Genomic DNA, 18,762 nt, shown 5'->3' on the forward strand with positions numbered 1-18,762 from the left:
AATCTTGCAATAGACATGCACTAACTCCTAAAAATTGTATCTCCCTTGGTTACTCATTCATGAGAAATGTATCTCCAAGATTAGGTAGGGCCTGAGTCTAGGTTAACATGCAGTGATATCACTCCTATTCAAGTACTAAACATGCCAACCTGAAGTGTAAAACATCCCCTAGGTGTAGTTAATGCATCAGTTAGGAGTGAACTGAACACTCATGTTATGGGCAATTAGACTTAAAATAAAGTGTGGACAGCAGTAACGTTACTTTTGAAATGTGATGCTGAGTGAGCACACAGGGGAATTAGCTGAAATGGTAGAGCGCTCGCTTAGCATGCGAGAGGTAGCGGGATCGATGCCCGCATTCTCCATTCCAAAATTTGCATACATTTTACTTTTTAACTTGTAATTGCCATGGTTGTTGCAGAGTAAGAACAGAAAAGTCACAGATGGCTTTCAAATTTGGTGTCATTATAACAACTAAAGTGGTTTAATCAAAAGTGTTTAGGTATTCTATAGCACGTGAGAGGAATTTGATTTCTTATGCAATCTCAAAATGAAAATTTCACACCTTCCATTTTCATTTCGTCTTATTTTACTTGACATTCTTTCCTCTGAAGGATGTATAAAAGTGAAGTTCCTTGCAAAACAAGAGCAGAGGAATATCCAGAAACGGTTTTCCTTAATAAAAAATGATGAGTCTGCATACCATATTTAAGTGGGAGCCCGGCTAGCTCAGTCGGTAGAGCATGAGACTCTTAATCTCAGGGTCGTGGGTTCGAGCCCCACGTTGGGCGAAAACGAGTATTTTTTGCTGGATGATAGCATTGGCTCTCATAATATGGTGATTAATCTTGCATTAGACATGCACTAACTCCTAAAAATTGTATCTCCCTTGGTTACTCATTCATGAGAAAGGTATCTCCAAGATTAGGTAGGGCCTGAGTCTAGGTTAACATGCAGTGATATCACTCCTATTCAAGTACTAAACATGCCAACCTGAAGTGTAAAACATCCCCTAGGTGTAGTTAAGGCATCAGTTAGGAGTGAACTGAACACTCATGTTATGGGCAATTAGACTTAAAATAAAGTGTGGACAGCAGTAACGTTACTTTTGAAATGTGATGCTGAGTGAGCACACAGGGGAATTAGCTCAAATGGTAGAGCGCTCGCTTAGCATGCGAGAGGTAGCGGGATCGATGCCCGCATTCTCCATTGTAAAATTTGCATACATTTTACTTTTTAACTTGTAATTGCCATGGTTGTTGCAGAGTAAGAACAGAAAAGTCACAGATGGCTTTCAAATTTGGTGTCATTATAACAACTAAAGTGGTTTAATCAAAAGTGTTTAGGTATTCTATAGCACGTGAGAGGAATTTGATTTCTTATGCAATCTCAAAATGAAAATTTCACACCTTCCATTTTCATTTCGTCTTATTTTACTTGACATTCTTTCCTCTGAAGGATGTATAAAAGTGAAGTTCCTTGCAAAACAAGAGCAGAGGAATATCCAGAAACAGTTTTCCTTAATAAAAAATGATGAGTCTGCATACCATATTTAAGTGGGAGCCCGGCTAGCTCAGTCGGTAGAGCATGAGACTCTTAATCTCAGGGTCGTGGGTTCGAGCCCCACGTTGGGCGAAAACGAGTATTTTTTGCTGGATGATAGCATTGGCTCTCATAATATGGTGATTAATCTTGCATTAGACATGCACTAACTCCTAAAAATTGTATCTCCCTTGGTTACTCATTCATGAGAAATGTATCTCCAAGATTAGGTAGGGCCTGAGTCTAGGTTAACATACAGTGATATCACTCCTATTCAAGTACTAAACATGCCAACCTGAAGTGTAAAACATCCCCTAGGTGTAGTTAAGGCATCAGTTAGGAGTGAACTGAACACTCATGTTATGGGCAATTAGACTTAAAATAAAGTGTGGACAGCAGTAACGTTACTTTTGAAATGTGATGCTGAGTGAGCACACAGGGGAATTAGCTCAAATGGTAGAGCGCTCGCTTAGCATGCGAGAGGTAGCGGGATCGATGCCCGCATTCTCCATTCTAAAATTTGCATACATTTTACTTTTTAACTTGTAATTGCCATGGTTGTTGCAGAGTAAGAACAGAAAAGTCACAGATGGCTTTCAAATTTGGTGTCATTATAACAACTAAAGTGGTTTAATCAAAAGTGTTTAGGTATTCTATAGCACGTGAGAGGAATTTGATTTCTTATGCAATCTCTAAATGAAAATTTCACACCTTCCATTTTCATTTCGTCTTATTTTACTTGACATTCTTTCCTCTGAAGGATGTATAAAAGTGAAGTTCCTTGCAAAACAAGAGCAGAGGAATATCCAGAAACGGTTTTCCTTAATAAAAAATGATGAGTCTGCATACCATATTTAAGTGGGAGCCCGGCTAGCTCAGTCGGTAGAGCATGAGACTCTTAATATCAGGGTCGTGGGTTCGAGCCCCACGTTGGGCGAAAACGAGTATTTTTTGCTGGATGATTGCATTGGCTCTCATAATATGGTGATTAATCTTGCATTAGACATGCACTAACTCCTAAAAATTGTATCTCCCTTGGTTACTCATTCATGAGAAATGTATCTCCAAGATTAGGTAGGGCCTGAGTCTAGGTTAACATACAGTGATATCACTCCTATTCAAGTACTAAACATGCCAACCTGAAGTGTAAAACATCCCCTAGGTGTAGTTAAGGCATCAGTTAGGAGTGAACTGAACACTCATGTTATGGGCAATTAGACTTAAAATAAAGTGTGGACAGCAGTAACGTTACTTTTGAAATGTGATGCTGAGTGAGCACACAGGGGAATTAGCTCAAATGGTAGAGCGCTCGCTTAGCATGCGAGAGGTAGTGGGATCGATGCCCGCATTCTCCATTCTAAAATTTGCATACATTTTACTTTTTAACTTGTAATTGCCATGGTTGTTGCAGAGTAAGAACAGAAAAGTCACAGATGGCTTTCAAATTTGGTGTCATTATAACAACTAAAGTGGTTTAATCAAAAGTGTTTAGGTATTCTATAGCACGTGAGAGGAATTTGATTTCTTATGCAATCTCAAAATGAAAATTTCACACCTTCCATTTTCATTTCGTCTTATTTTACTTGACATTCTTTCCTCTGAAGGATGTATAAAAGTGAAGTTCCTTGCAAAACAAGAGCAGAGGAATATCCAGAAACAGTTTTCCTTAATAAAAAATGATGAGTCTGCATACCATATTTAAGTGGGAGCCCGGCTAGCTCAGTCGGTAGAGCATGAGACTCTTAATCTCAGGGTCGTGGGTTCGAGCCCCACGTTGGGCGAAAACGAGTATTTTTTGCTGGATGATAGCATTGGCTCTCATAATATGGTGATTAATCTTGCATTAGACATGCACTAACTCCTAAAAATTGTATCTCCCTTGGTTACTCATTCATGAGAAATGTATCTCCAAGATTAGGTAGGGCCTGAGTCTAGGTTAACATACAGTGATATCACTCCTATTCAAGTACTAAACATGCCAACCTGAAGTGTAAAACATCCCCTAGGTGTAGTTAAGGCATCAGTTAGGAGTGAACTGAACACTCATGTTATGGGCAATTAGACTTAAAATAAAGTGTGGACAGCAGTAACGTTACTTTTGAAATGTGATGCTGAGTGAGCACACAGGGGAATTAGCTCAAATGGTAGAGCGCTCGCTTAGCATGCGAGAGGTAGCGGGATCGATGCCCGCATTCTCCATTCTAAAATTTGCATACATTTTACTTTTTAACTTGTAATTGCCATGGTTGTTGCAGAGTAAGAACAGAAAAGTCACAGATGGCTTTCAAATTTGGTGTCATTATAACAACTAAAGTGGTTTAATCAAAAGTGTTTAGGTATTCTATAGCACGTGAGAGGAATTTGATTTCTTATGCAATCTCTAAATGAAAATTTCACACCTTCCATTTTCATTTCGTCTTATTTTACTTGACATTCTTTCCTCTGAAGGATGTATAAAAGTGAAGTTCCTTGCAAAACAAGAGCAGAGGAATATCCAGAAACGGTTTTCCTTAATAAAAAATGATGAGTCTGCATACCATATTTAAGTGGGAGCCCGGCTAGCTCAGTCGGTAGAGCAAGAGACTCTTAATATCAGGGTCGTGGGTTCGAGCCCCACGTTGGGCGAAAACGAGTATTTTTTGCTGGATGATTGCATTGGCTCTCATAATATGGTGATTAATCTTGCATTAGACATGCACTAACTCCTAAAAATTGTATCTCCCTTGGTTACTCATTCATGAGAAATGTATCTCCAAGATTAGGTAGGGCCTGAGTCTAGGTTAACATACAGTGATATCACTCCTATTCAAGTACTAAACATGCCAACCTGAAGTGTAAAACATCCCCTAGGTGTAGTTAAGGCATCAGTTAGGAGTGAACTGAACACTCATGTTATGGGCAATTAGACTTAAAATAAAGTGTGGACAGCAGTAACGTTACTTTTGAAATGTGATGCTGAGTGAGCACACAGGGGAATTAGCTCAAATGGTAGAGCGCTCGCTTAGCATGCGAGAGGTAGTGGGATCGATGCCCGCATTCTCCATTCTAAAATTTGCATACATTTTACTTTTTAACTTGTAATTGCCATGGTTGTTGCAGAGTAAGAACAGAAAAGTCACAGATGGCTTTCAAATTTGGTGTCATTATAACAACTAAAGTGGTTTAATCAAAAGTGTTTAGGTATTCTATAGCACGTGAGAGGAATTTGATTTCTTATGCAATCTCAAAATGAAAATTTCACACCTTCCATTTTCATTTCGTCTTATTTTACTTGACATTCTTTCCTCTGAAGGATGTATAAAAGTGAAGTTCCTTGCAAAACAAGAGCAGAGGAATATCCAGAAACAGTTTTCCTTAATAAAAAATGATGAGTCTGCATACCATATTTAAGTGGGAGCCCGGCTAGCTCAGTCGGTAGAGCATGAGACTCTTAATCTCAGGGTCGTGGGTTCGAGCCCCACGTTGGGCGAAAACGAGTATTTTTTGCTGGATGATAGCATTGGCTCTCATAATATGGTGATTAATCTTGCATTAGACATGCACTAACTCCTAAAAATTGTATCTCCCTTGGTTACTTATTCATGAGAAATGTATCTCCAAGATTAGGTAGGGCCTGAGTCTAGGTTAACATACAGTGATATCACTCCTATTCAAGTACTAAACATGCCAACCTGAAGTGTAAAACATCCCCTAGGTGTAGTTAAGGCATCAGTTAGGAGTGAACTGAACACTCATGTTATGGGCAATTAGACTTAAAATAAAGTGTGGACAGCAGTAACGTTACTTTTGAAATGTGATGCTGAGTGAGCACACAGGGGAATTAGCTCAAATGGTAGAGCGCTCGCTTAGCATGCGAGAGGTAGCGGGATCGATGCCCGCATTCTCCATTCTAAAATTTGCATACATTTTACTTTTTAACTTGTAATTGCCATGGTTGTTGCAGAGTAAGAACAGAAAAGTCACAGATGGCTTTCAAATTTGGTGTCATTATAACAACTAAAGTGGTTTAATCAAAAGTGTTTAGGTATTCTATAGCACGTGAGAGGAATTTGATTTCTTATGCAATCTCTAAATGAAAATTTCACACCTTCCATTTTCATTTCATCTTATTTTATTTGATATTCTTTCCTCTGAAGGATGTATAAAAGTGAAGTTCCTTGCAAAACAAGAGCAGAGGAATATCCAGAAACGGTTTTCCTTAATAAAAAATGATGAGTCTGCATACCATATTTAAGTGGGAGCCCGGCTAGCTCAGTCGGTAGAGCATGAGACTCCTAATCTCAGGGTCTTGGATTGAGCCCCACGTTGGGCGAAAACGAGTATTTTTTGCTGGATGATTGCATTGGCTCTCATAATATGGTGATTAATCTTGCATTAGACATGCACTAACTCCTAAAAATTGTATCTCCCTTGGTTACTCATTCATGAGAAATGTATCTCCAAGATTAGGTAGGGCCTGAGTCTAGGTTAACATACAGTGATATCACTCCTATTCAAGTACTAAACATGCCAACCTGAAGTGTAAAACATCCCCTAGGTGTAGTTAAGGCATCAGTTAGGAGTGAACTGAACACTCATGTTATGGGCAATTAGACTTAAAATAAAGTGTGGACAGCAGTAACGTTACTTTTGAAATGTGATGCTGAGTGAGCACACAGGAGAATTAGCTGAAATGGTAGAGCGCTCGCTTAGCATGCGAGAGGTAGCGGGATCGATGCCCGCATTCTCCATTCTAAAATTTGCATACATTTTACTTTTTAACTTGTAATTGCCATGGTTGTTGCAGAGTAAGAACAGAAAAGTCACAGATGGCTTTCAAATTTGGTGTCATTATAACAACTAAAGTGGTTTAATCAAAAGTGTTTAGGTATTCTATAGCACGTGAGAGGAATTTGATTTCTTATGCAATCTCAAAATGAAAATTTCACACCTTCCATTTTCATTTCGTCTTATTTTACTTGACATTCTTTCCTCTGAAGGATGTATAAAAGTGAAGTTCCTTGCAAAACAAGAGCAGAGGAATATCCAGAAACGGTTTTCCTTAATAAAAATTGATGAGTCTGCATACCATATTTAAGTGGGAGCCCGGCTAGCTCAGTCGGTAGAGCATGAGACTCTTAATATCAGGGTCGTGGGTTCGAGCCCCACGTTGGGCGAAAACGAGTATTTTTTGCTGGATGATAGCATTGGCTCTCATAATATGGTGATTAATCTTGCATTAGACATGCACTAACTCCTAAAAATTGTATCTCCCTTGGTTACTCATTCATGAGAAAGGTATCTCCAAGATTAGGTAGGGCCTGAGTCTAGGTTAACATGCAGTGATATCACTCCTATTCAAGTACTAAACATGCCAACCTGAAGTGTAAAACATCCCCTAGGTGTAGTTAAGGCATCAGTTAGGAGTGAACTGAACACTCATGTTATGGGCAATTAGACTTAAAATAAAGTGTGGACAGCAGTAACGTTACTTTTGAAATGTGATGCTGAGTGAGCACACAGGGGAATTAGCTCAAATGGTAGAGCGCTCGCTTAGCATGCGAGAGGTAGCGGGATCGATGCCCGCATTCTCCATTCTAAAATTTGCATACATTTTACTTTTTAACTTGTAATTGCCATGGTTGTTGAAGAGTAAGAACAGAAAAGTCACAGATGGCTTTCAAATTTGGTGTCATTATAACAACTAAAGTGGTTTAATCAAAAGTGTTTAGGTATTCTATAGCACGTGAGAGGAATTTGATTTCTTATGCAATCTCAAAATGAAAATTTCACACCTTCCATTTTCATTTCGTCTTATTTTACTTGACATTCTTTCCTCTGAAGGATGTATAAAAGTGAAGTTCCTTGCAAAACAAGAGCAGAGGAATATCCAGAAACGGTTTTCCTTAATAAAAAATGATGAGTCTGCATACCATATTTAAGTGGGAGCCCGGCTAGCTCAGTCGGTAGAGCATGAGACTCTTTATATCAGGGTCGTGGGTTCGAGCCCCACTTTGGGCGAAAACGAGTATTTTTTGCTGGATGATTGCATTGGCTCTCATAATATGGTGATTAATCTTGCATTAGACATGCACTAACTCCTAAAAATTGTATCTCCCTTGGTTACTCATTCATGAGAAATGTATCTCCTAGATTAGGTAGGGCCTGAGTCTAGGTTAACATACAGTGATATCACTCCTATTCAAGTACTAAACATGCCAACCTGAAGTGTAAAACATCCCCTAGGTGTAGTTAAGGCATCAGTTAGGAGTGAACTGAACACTCATGTTATGGGCAATTAGACTTAAAATAAAGTGTGGACAGCAGTAACGTTACTTTTGAAATGTGATGCTAAGTGAGCACACAGGGGAATTAGCTCAAATGGTAGAGCGCTCGCTTAGCATGCGAGAGGTAGCTGGATCGATGCCCGCATTCTCCATTTTAAAATTTGCATACATTTTACTTTTTAACTTGTAATTGCCATGGTTGTTGCAGAGTAAGAACAGAAAAGTCACAGATGGCTTTCAAATTTGGTGTCATTATAACAACTAAAGTGGTTTAATCAAAAGTGTTTAGGTATTCTATAGCACGTGAGAGGAATTTGATTTCTTTTGCAATCTCAAAATGAAAATTTCACACCTTCCATTTTCATTTCGTCTTATTTTACTTGACATTCTTTCCTCTGAAGGATGTATAAAAGTGAAGTTCCTTGCAAAACAAGAGCAGAGGAATATCCAGAAACGGTTTTCCTTAATAAAAAATGATGAGTCTGCATACCATATTTAAGTGGGAGCCCGCCTAGCTCAGTCGGTAGAGCATGAGACTCTTAATATCAGGGTCGTGGGTTCGAGCCCCACGTTTGGCGAAAACGAGTATTTTTTGCTGGATGATTGCATTGGCTCTCATAATATGGTGATTAATCTTGCATTAGACATGCACTAACTCCTAAAAATTGTATCTCCCTTGGTTACTCATTCATGAGAAATGTATCTCCAAGATTAGGTAGGGCCTGAGTCTAGGTTAACATACAGTGATATCACTCCTATTCATGTACTAAACATGCCAACCTGAAGTGTAAAACATCCCCTAGGTGTAGTTAAGGCATCAGTTAGGAGTGAACTGAACACTCATGTTATGGGCAATTAGACTTAAAATAAAGTGTGGACAGCAGTAACGTTACTTTTGAAATGTGATGCTGAGTGAGTACACAGGGGAATTAGCTCAAATGGTAGAGCGCTCGCTTAGCATGCGAGAGGTAGCGGGATCGATGCCCGCATTCTCCATTTTAAAATTTGCATACATTTTACTTTTTAACTTGTAATTGCCATGGTTGTTGCAGAGTAAGAACAGAAAAGTCACAGATGGCTTTCAAATTTGGTGTCATTATAACAACTAAAGTGGTTTAATCAAAAGTGTTTAGGTATTCTATAGCACGTGAGAGGAATTTGATTTCTTATGCAATCTCAAAATGAAAATTTCACACCTTCCATTTTCATTTCGTCTTATTTTACTTGACATTCTTTCCTCTGAAGGATGTATAAAAGTGAAGTTCCTTGCAAAACAAGAGCAGAGGAATATCCAGAAACAGTTTTCCTTAATAAAAAATGATGAGTCTGCATACCATATTTAAGTGGGAGCCCGGCTAGCTCAGTCGGTAGAGCATGAGACTCTTAATCTCAGGGTCGTGGGTTCGAGCCCCACGTTGGGCGAAAACGAGTATTTTTTGCTGGATGATAGCATTGGCTCTCATAATATGGTGATTAATCTTGCATTAGACATGCACTAACTCCTAAAAATTGTATCTCCCTTGGTTACTCATTCATGAGAAATGTATCTCCAAGATTAGGTAGGGCCTGAGTCTAGGTTAACATGCAGTGATATCACTCCTATTCAAGTACTAAACATGCCAACCTGAAATGTAAAACATCCCCTAGGTGTAGTTAATGCATCAGTTAGGAGTGAACTGAACACTCATGTTATGGGCAATTAGACTTAAAATAAAGTGTGGACAGCAGTAACGTTACTTTTGAAATGTGATGCTGAGTGAGCACACAGGGGAATTAGCTCAAATGGTAGAGCGCTCGCTTAGCATGTGAGAGGTAGCGGGATCGATGCCCGCATTCTCCATTTTAAAATTTGCATACATTTTACTTTTTAACTTGTAATTGCCATGGTTGTTGCAGAGTAAGAACAGAAAAGTCACAGATGGCTTTCAAATTTGGTGTCATTATAACAACTAAAGTGGTTTAATCAAAAGTGTTTAGGTATTCTATAGCACGTGAGAGGAATTTGATTTCTTATGCAATCTCAAAATGAAAATTTCACACCTTCCATTTTCATTTCGTCTTATTTTACTTGACATTCTTTCCTCTGAAGGATGTATAAAAGTGAAGTTCCTTGCAAAACAAGAGCAGAGGAATATCCAGAAACAGTTTTCCTTAATAAAAAATGATGAGTCTGCATACCATATTTAAGTGGGAGCCCGGCTAGCTCAGTCGGTAGAGCATGAGACTCTTAATCTCAGGGTCGTGGGTTCGAGCCCCACGTTGGGCGAAAACCAGTATTTTTTGCTGGATGATAGCATTGGCTCTCATAATATGGTGATTAATCTTGCATTAGACATGCACTAACTCCTAAAAATTGAATCTCCCTTGGTTACTCATTCATGAGAAATGTATCTCCAAGATTAGGTAGGGCCTGAGTCTAGGTTAACATGCAGTGATATCACTCCTATTCAAGTACTAAACATGCCAACCTGAAATGTAAAACATCCCCTAGGTGTAGTTAATGCATCAGTTAGGAGTGAACTGAACACTCATGTTATGGGCAATTAGACTTAAAATAAAGTGTGGACAGCAGTAACGTTACTTTTGAAATGTGATGCTGAGTGAGCACACAGGGGAATTAGCTCAAATGGTAGAGCGCTCGCTTAGCATGCGAGAGGTAGCGGGATCGATGCCCGCATTCTCCATTTTAAAATTTGCATACATTTTACTTTTTAACTTGTAATTGCCATGGTTGTTGCAGAGTAAGAACAGAAAAGTCACAGATGGCTTTCAAATTTGGTGTCATTATAACAACTAAAGTGGTTTAATCAAAAGTGTTTAGGTATTCTATAGCACGTGAGAGGAATTTGATTTCTTATGCAATCTCAAAATGAAAATTTCACACCTTCCATTTTCATTTCGTCTTATTTTACTTGACATTCTTTCCTCTGAAGGATGTATAAAAGTGAAGTTCCTTGCAAAACAAGAGCAGAGGAATATCCAGAAACGGTTTTCCTTAATAAAAAATGATGAGTCTGCATACCATATTTAAGTGGGAGCCCGGCTAGCTCAGTCGGTAGAGCATGAGACTCTTAATATCAGGGTCGTGGGTTCGAGCCCCACGTTTGGCGAAAACGAGTATTTTTTGCTGGATGATTGCATTGGCTCTCATAATATGGTGATTAATCTTGCATTAGACATGCACTAACTCCTAAAAATTGTATCTCCCTTGGTTACTCATTCATGAGAAATGTATCTCCAAGATTAGGTAGGGCCTGAGTCTAGGTTAACATACAGTGATATCACTCCTATTCATGTACTAAACATGCCAACCTGAAGTGTAAAACATCCCCTAGGTGTAGTTAAGGCATCAGTTAGGAGTGAACTGAACACTCATGTTATGGGCAATTAGACTTAAAATAAAGTGTGGACAGCAGTAACGTTACTTTTGAAATGTGATGCTGAGTGAGTACACAGGGGAATTAGCTCAAATGGTAGAGCGCTCGCTTAGCATGCGAGAGGTAGCGGGATCGATGCCCGCATTCTCCATTTTAAAATTTGCATACATTTTACTTTTTAACTTGTAATTGCCATGGTTGTTGCAGAGTAAGAACAGAAAAGTCACAGATGGCTTTCAAATTTGGTGTCATTATAACAACTAAAGTGGTTTAATCAAAAGTGTTTAGGTATTCTATAGCACGTGAGAGGAATTTGATTTCTTATGCAATCTCAAAATGAAAATTTCACACCTTCCATTTTCATTTCGTCTTATTTTACTTGACATTCTTTCCTCTGAAGGATGTATAAAAGTGAAGTTCCTTGCAAAACAAGAGCAGAGGAATATCCAGAAACAGTTTTCCTTAATAAAAAATGATGAGTCTGCATACCATATTTAAGTGGGAGCCCGGCTAGCTCAGTCGGTAGAGCATGAGACTCTTAATCTCAGGGTCGTGGGTTCGAGCCCCACGTTGGGCGAAAACGAGTATTTTTTGCTGGATGATAGCATTGGCTCTCATAATATGGTGATTAATCTTGCATTAGACATGCACTAACTCCTAAAAATTGTATCTCCCTTGGTTACTCATTCATGAGAAATGTATCTCCAAGATTAGGTAGGGCCTGAGTCTAGGTTAACATGCAGTGATATCACTCCTATTCAAGTACTAAACATGCCAACCTGAAATGTAAAACATCCCCTAGGTGTAGTTAATGCATCAGTTAGGAGTGAACTGAACACTCATGTTATGGGCAATTAGACTTAAAATAAAGTGTGGACAGCAGTAACGTTACTTTTGAAATGTGATGCTGAGTGAGCACACAGGGGAATTAGCTCAAATGGTAGAGCGCTCGCTTAGCATGTGAGAGGTAGCGGGATCGATGCCCGCATTCTCCATTTTAAAATTTGCATACATTTTACTTTTTAACTTGTAATTGCCATGGTTGTTGCAGAGTAAGAACAGAAAAGTCACAGATGGCTTTCAAATTTGGTGTCATTATAACAACTAAAGTGGTTTAATCAAAAGTGTTTAGGTATTCTATAGCACGTGAGAGGAATTTGATTTCTTATGCAATCTCAAAATGAAAATTTCACACCTTCCATTTTCATTTCGTCTTATTTTACTTGACATTCTTTCCTCTGAAGGATGTATAAAAGTGAAGTTCCTTGCAAAACAAGAGCAGAGGAATATCCAGAAACAGTTTTCCTTAATAAAAAATGATGAGTCTGCATACCATATTTAAGTGGGAGCCCGGCTAGCTCAGTCGGTAGAGCATGAGACTCTTAATATCAGGGTCGTGGGTTCGAGCCCCACGTTTGGCGAAAACGAGTATTTTTTGCTGGATGATTGCATTGGCTCTCATAATATGGTGATTAATCTTGCATTAGACATGCACTAACTCCTAAAAATTGTATCTCCCTTGGTTACTCATTCATGAGAAATGTATCTCCAAGATTAGGTAGGGCCTGAGTCTAGGTTAACATACAGTGATATCACTCCTATTCAAGTACTAAACATGCCAACCTGAAGTGTAAAACATCCCCTAGGTGTAGTTAAGGCATCAGTTAGGAGTGAACTGAACACTCATGTTATGGGCAATTAGACATAAAATAAAGTGTGGACAGCAGTAACGTTACTTTTGAAATGTGATGCTGAGTGAGCACACAGGGGAATTAGCTCAAATGGTAGAGCGCTCGCTTAGCATGCGAGAGGTAGCGGGATCGATGCCCGCATTCTCCATTTTAAAATTTGCATACATTTTACTTTTTAACTTGTAATTGCCATGGTTGTTGCAGAGTAAGAACAGAAAAGTCACAGATGGCTTTCAAATTTGGTGTCATTATAACAACTAAAGTGGTTTAATCAAAAGTGTTTAGGTATTCTATAGCACGTGAGAGGAATTTGATTTCTTATGCAATCTCAAAATGAAAATTTCACACCTTCCATTTTCATTTCGTCTTATTTTACTTGACATTCTTTCCTCTGAAGGATGTATAAAAGTGAAGTTCCTTGCAAAACAAGAGCAGAGGAATATCCAGAAACAGTTTTCCTTAATAAAAAATGATGAGTCTGCATACCATATTTAAGTGGGAGCCCGGCTAGCTCAGTCGGTAGAGCATGAGACTCTTAATCTCAGGGTCGTGGGTTCGAGCCCCACGTTGGGCGAAAACGAGTATTTTTTGCTGGATGATAGCATTGGCTCTCATAATATGGTGATTAATCTTGCATTAGACATGCACTAACTCCTAAAAATTGTATCTCCCTTGGTTACTCATTCATGAGAAATGTATCTCCAAGATTAGGTAGGGCCTGAGTCTAGGTTAACATGCAGTGATATCACTCCTATTCAAGTACTAAACATGCCAACCTGAAATGTAAAACATCCCCTAGGTGTAGTTAATGCATCAGTTAGGAGTGAACTGAACACTCATGTTATGGGCAATTAGACTTAAAATAAAGTGTGGACAGCAGTAACGTTACTTTTGAAATGTGATGCTGAGTGAGCACACAGGGGAATTAGCTCAAATGGTAGAGCGCTCGCTTAGCATGTGAGAGGTAGCGGGATCGATGCCCGCATTCTCCATTTTAAAATTTGCATACATTTTACTTTTTAACTTGTAATTGCCATGGTTGTTGCAGAGTAAGAACAGAAAAGTCACAGATGGCTTTCAAATTTGGTGTCATTATAACAACTAAAGTGGTTTAATCAAAAGTGTTTAGGTATTCTATAGCACGTGAGAGGAATTTGATTTCTTATGCAATCTCAAAATGAAAATTTCACACCTTCCATTTTCATTTCGTCTTATTTTACTTGACATTCTTTCCTCTGAAGGATGTATAAAAGTGAAGTTCCTTGCAAAACAAGAGCAGAGGAATATCCAGAAACAGTTTTCCTTAATAAAAAATGATGAGTCTGCATACCATATTTAAGTGGGAGCCCGGCTAGCTCAGTCGGTAGAGCATGAGACTCTTAATCTCAGGGTCGTGGGTTCGAGCCCCACGTTGGGCGAAAACGAGTATTTTTTGCTGGATGATAGCATTGGCTCTCATAATATGGTGATTAATCTTGCATTAGACATGCACTAACTCCTAAAAATTGTATCTCCCTTGGTTACTCATTCATGAGAAATGTATCTCCAAGATTAGGTAGGGCCTGAGTCTAGGTTAACATGCAGTGATATCACTCCTATTCAAGTACTAAACATGCCAACCTGAAATGTAAAACATCCCCTAGGTGTAGTTAATGCATCAGTTAGGAGTGAACTGAACACTCATGTTATGGGCAATTAGACTTAAAATAAAGTGTGGACAGCAGTAACGTTACTTTTGAAATGTGATGCTGAGTGAGCACACAGGGGAATTAGCTCAAATGGTAGAGCGCTCGCTTAGCATGTGAGAGGTAGCGGGATCGATGCCCGCATTCTCCATTCCAAAATTTGCATACATTTTACTTTTTAACTTGTAATTGCCATGGTTGTTGCAGAGTAAGAACAGAAAAGTCACAGATGGCTTTCAAATTTGGTGTCATTATAACAACTAAAGTGGTTTAATCAAAAGTGTTTAGGTATTCTATAGCACGTGAGAGGAATTTGATTTCTTATGCAATCTCAAAATGAAAATTTCACACCTTCCATTTTCATTTCGTCTTATTTTACTTGACATTCTTTCCTCTGAAGGATGTATAAAAGTGAAGTTCCTTGCAAAACAAGAGCAGAGGAATATCCAGAAACGGTTTTCCTTAATAAAAAATGATGAGTCTGCATACCATATTTAAGTGGGAGCCCGGCTAGCTCAGTCGGTAGAGCATGAGACTCTTAATCTCAGGGTCGTGGGTTCGAGCCCCACGTTGGGCGAAAACGAGTATTTTTTGCTGGATGATAGCATTGGCTCTCATAATATGGTGATTAATCTTGCATTAGACATGCACTAACTCCTAAAAATTGTATCTCCCTTGGTTACTCATTCATGAGAAAGGTATCTCCAAGATTAGGTAGGGCCTGAGTCTAGGTTAACATGCAGTGATATCACTCCTATTCAAGTACTAAACATGCCAACCTGAAGTGTAAAACATCCCCTAGGTGTAGTTAAGGCATCAGTTAGGAGTGAACTGAACACTCATGTTATGGGCAATTAGACTTAAAATAAAGTGTGGACAGCAGTAACGTTACTTTTGAAATGTGATGCTGAGTGAGCACACAGGGTAATTAGCTCAAATGGTAGAGTGCTCGCTTAGCATGCGAGAGGTAGCGGGATCGATGCCCGCATTCTCCATTCTAAAATTTGCATACATTTTACTTTTTAACTTGTAATTGCCATGGTTGTTGAAGAGTAAGAACAGAAAAGTCACAGATGGCTTTCAAATTTGGTGTCATTATAACAACTAAAGTGGTTTAATCAAAAGTGTTTAGGTATTCTATAGCACGTGAGAGGAATTTGATTTCTTATGCAATCTCAAAATGAAAATTTCACACCTTCCATTTTCATTTCGTCTTATTTTACTTGACATTCTTTCCTCTGAAGGATGTATAAAAGTGAAGTTCCTTGCAAAACAAGAGCAGAGGAATGTCCAGAAACAGTTTTCCTTAATAAAAAATGATGAGTCTGCATACCATATTTAAGTGGGAGCCCGGCTAGCTCAGTCGGTAGAGCATGAGACTCTTAATCTCAGGGTCGTGGGTTCGAGCCCCACGTTGGGCGAAAACGAGTATTTTTTGCTGGATGATTGCATTGGCTCTCATAATATGGTGATTAATCTTGCATTAGACATGCACTAACTCCTAAAAATTGTATCTCCCTTGGTTACTCATTCATGAGAAATGTATCTCCAAGATTAGGTAGGGCCTGAGTCTAGGTTAACATACAGTGATATCACTCCTATTCAAGTACTAAACATGCCAACCTGAAGTGTAAAACATCCCCTAGGTGTAGTTAAGGCATCAGTTAGGAGTGAACTGAACACTCATGTTATGGGCAATTAGACTTAAAATAAAGTGTGGACAGCAGTAACGTTACTTTTGAAATGTGATGCTGAGTGAGCACACAGGGGAATTAGCTCAAATGGTAGAGCGCTCGCTTAGCATGCGAGAGGTAGCGGGATCGATGCCCGCATTCTCCATTCTAAAATTTGCATACATTTTACTTTTTAACTTGTAATTGCCATGGTTGTTGCAAAGTAAGAACAGAAAAGTCACAGATGGCTTTCAAATTTGGTGTCATTATAACAACTAAAGTGGTTTAATCAAAAGTGTTTAGGTATTCTATAGCACGTGAGAGGAATTTGATTTCTTATGCAATCTCTAAATGAAAATTTCACACCTTCCATTTTCATTTCATCTTATTTTACTTGATATTCTTTCCTCTGAAGGATGTATAAAAGTGAAGTTCCTTGCAAAACAAGAGCAGAGGAATATCCAGAAACGGTTTTCCTTAATAAAAAAATGATGAGTCTGCATACCATATTTAAGTGGGAGCCCGGCTAGCTCAGTCGGTAGAGCATGAGACTCTTAATATCAAGGTCGTGGGTTGGCTCTCATAATATGGTGATTAATCTTGCATTAGACATGCACTAACTCCTAAAAATTGTATCTCCCTTGGTTACTCATTCATGAGAAATGTATCTCCAAGATTAGGTAGGGCCTGAGTCTAGGTTAACATACAGTGATATCACTCCTATTCAAGTACTAAACATGCCAACCTGAAGTGTAAAACATCCCCTAGGTGTAGTTAAGGCATCAGTTAGGAGTGAACTGAACACTCATGTTATGGGCAATTAGACTTAAAATAAAGTGTGGACAGCAGTAACGTTACTTTTGAAATGTGATGCTGAGTGAGCACACAGGGGAATTAGCTGAAATGGTAGAGCGCTCGCTTAGCATGCGAGAGGTAGCGGGATCGATGCCCGCATTCTCCATTCCAAAATTTGCATACATTTTACTTTTTAACTTGTAATTGCCATGGTTGTTGCAGAGTAAGAACAGAAAAGTCACAGATGGCTTTCAAATTTGGTGTCATTATAACAACTAAAGTGGTTTAATCAAAAGTGTTTAGGTATTCTATAGCACGTGAGAGGAATTTGATTTCTTATGCAATCTCAAAATGAAAATTTCACACCTTCCGTTTTCATTTCGTCTTATTTTACTTGACATTCTTTCCTCTGAAGGATGTATAAAAGTGAAGTTCCTTGCAAAACAAGAGCAGAGGAATATCCAGAAACAGTTTTCCTTAATAAAAAATGATGAGTCTGCATACCATATTTAAGTGGGAGCCCGGCTAGCTCAGTCGGTAGAGCATGAGACTCTTAATCTCAGGGTCGTGGGTTCGAGCCCCACGTTGGGCGAAAACGAGTATTTTTTGCTGGATGATTGCATTGGCTCTCATAATATGGTGATTAATCTTGCATTAGACATGCACTAACTCCTAAAAATTGTATCTCCCTTGGTTACTCATTCATGAGAAATGTATCTCCAAGATTAGGTAGGGCCTGAGTCTAGGTTAACATACAGTGATATCACTCCTATTCAAGTACTAAACATGCCAACCTGAAGTGTAAAACATCCCCTAGGTGTAGTTAAGGCATCAGTTAGGAGTGAACTGAACACTCATGTTATGGGCAATTAGACTTAAAATAAAGTGTGGACAGCAGTAACGTTACTTTTGAAATGTGATGCTGAGTGAGCACACAGGGGAATTAGCTCAAATGGTAGAGCGCTCGCTTAGCATGCGAGAGGTAGCGGGATCGATGCCCGCATTCTCCATTCTAAAATTTGCATACATTTTACTTTTTAACTTGTAATTGCCATGGTTGTTGCAGAGTAAGAACAGAAAAGTCACAGATGGCTTTCAAATTTGGTGTCATTATAACAACTAAAGTGGTTTAATCAAAAGTGTTTAGGTATTCTATAGCACGTGAGAGGAATTTGATTTCTTATGCAATCTCAAAATGAAAATTTCACACCTTCCATTTTCATTTCATCTTATTTTACTTGACATTCTTTCCTCTGAAGGATGTATAAAAGTGAAGTTCCTTGCAAAACAAGAGCAGAGGAATATCCAGAAACAGTTTTCCTTAATAAAAAATGATGAGTCTGCATACCATATTTAAGTGGGAGCCCGGCTAGCTCAGTCGGTAGAGCATGAGACTCTTAATCTCAGGGTCGTGGGTTCGAGCCCCACGTTGGGCAAAAACGAGTATTTTTTGCTGGATGATAGCATTGGCTCTCATAATATGGTGATTAATCTTGCATTAGACATGCACTAACTCCTAAAAATTGTATCTCCCTTGGTTACTCATTCATGAGAAAGGTATCTCCAAGATTAGGTAGGGCCTGAGTCTAGGTTAACATGCAGTGATATCACTCCTATTCAAGTACTAAACATGCCAACCTGAAGTGTAAAACATCCCCTAGGTGTAGTTAAGGCATCAGTTAGGAGTGAACTGAACACTCATGTTATGGGCAATTAGACTTAAAATAAAGTGT

General features: G+C 38.8%; 1 non-coding gene across 1 annotated transcript; it reads left to right on the forward strand.

The window, feature by feature from the left end:
* The first annotated feature begins 18,392 nt into the window (after positions 1 to 18,392).
* On the forward strand, positions 18,393 to 18,465 carry TRNAK-CUU (transfer RNA lysine (anticodon CUU)). The gene has a single exon. It is a non-coding gene; the product is annotated as a tRNA-Lys (tRNA).
* The last annotated feature ends 297 nt before the right edge of the window (positions 18,466 to 18,762 follow it).

The sequence above is a fragment of the Triturus cristatus genome, chromosome 4_1 (genome assembly GCF_964204655.1).
Source record: "Triturus cristatus chromosome 4_1, aTriCri1.1, whole genome shotgun sequence".
Lineage (NCBI taxonomy): Eukaryota > Metazoa > Chordata > Amphibia > Caudata > Salamandridae > Triturus > Triturus cristatus.